Source organism: Crocuta crocuta, unplaced genomic scaffold (assembly GCF_008692635.1).
Source record: "Crocuta crocuta isolate KB4526 unplaced genomic scaffold, BGI_CrCroc_1.0 scaffold99, whole genome shotgun sequence".
NCBI classification, from domain to species: Eukaryota; Metazoa; Chordata; class Mammalia; order Carnivora; family Hyaenidae; genus Crocuta; species Crocuta crocuta.
The window spans coordinates 1484033-1485452 of record NW_027551560.1 but is presented as its reverse complement, the minus strand read 5'-3'; positions in this window follow the sequence as shown (position 1 = coordinate 1485452).

Here is a 1420-nt window from a genome sequence, read left to right as displayed (position 1 = left end):
GAGGGAGATACAGAATCCGAAGCAGGCTCCAGGCTCTGAGCTGGCTGTCAACACAGAGCCCGACGTGGGTCTCGAACTCATGAACCGTGAGATCATGACCTGAGCCGAAGTCGGATGCTTAACCGAAGTCGGATGCTTAACCTGAGCCACCCAAGAGCCCCATGTATACAGGTTTTTGTGTGGACATAGTTTTCAACTCATTTGGGTTAATACCTAGGAACTAATTGTTGGATTCTATGGTAAGCCTTTGTTTAGATTTGTATAAAACTACCCCAGTGTCTTCCAAAGTGGCTGTATCTTACATTCTCATCAAAGATGAATGAGACTTCGTGTTGCTCCACGTGCTTGCCAGCATTTGGTGTTACCAGTGTTTTGAATTCTAGCTATTTTTTAAAAATGAAAGTGTCTTTTTTTGTTGTTGATGTTGATTAAAACAAACTGTGAGTATTTTTATTACTATAGAAATAGCCCAACAACTTGTCACCTGATACAGCTGAAGTCTTACAATGCAGTTTTCCTGGGAACTGTCAAAAAAGGTATGTTTCCATGATATCCTCTGGTTTTTGATCTCAATTACTCTGCCGTATATTGGTCTCCCCAATGCTGTGTGTCTGGTGTAATTTCATCATCCACATAACAAACAGAGTGGGGCTGACTTAGCTTTTCTAAAATTCTTCTGAATTCTAGCTATCTAATAAGTGTGGAGTAATGTCTCAATATTGTTAATTTTGCAATCCCCTAATGACATAATGTTGAGAATCTTTTTATATGCTTTTTGGTGAAGTGTCTGTTTAGATCTTTGCCTACTTTAAAACTGGATTATTTGTTTTTGTTAATTTGAGTTTTAGGAGTTGTATGTATATTTTGGGTACAAGTCCTTTGTCTAATATGTGTTTTGCAAATATTTTCTTTCAGTCTGTGGCTTGTCTTCTCATTCTCTTAATGGTGTTGTTTGCAGAGCAGAAGTTTTTAATTTTAATGAAGTCCAGCTTTTAGTGCTTTCGGAGTTGTACCTAAAAAAGTCACTGCCAGGGGCGCCTGGGTGGCTTAGTCGGTTAAGCGTCCGACTTTCGCTTGGGTCATGATCTCGCGGTTCGTGGGTTCGAGCCCCGCGTCGGGCTCTGTGCTGACTGCCAGCTCAGAACCTGGAGCCTGTTTCAGTCTGTGACTCCCTCTCTCTCTGACCCTCCCCTGCTCACGCTGTCTCTCTGTCTCTCTCCTAGAAATAAGTAAAACAGTAAAAAAAAAAAAAAAGTCACTGCCAGACTCAAGGCTACCTGGGTTTTCTTCTGTATTATCTTAAAGCAGTTTTATAGTTTTGAATGTTACATTTAGGTCTATGGCCCATTTTGAGTTAATTTTTAAAAATATAGTTTATTGTCAGGTTGGTTTCCCTATAAACCCCAGTGCTCATCCCAAC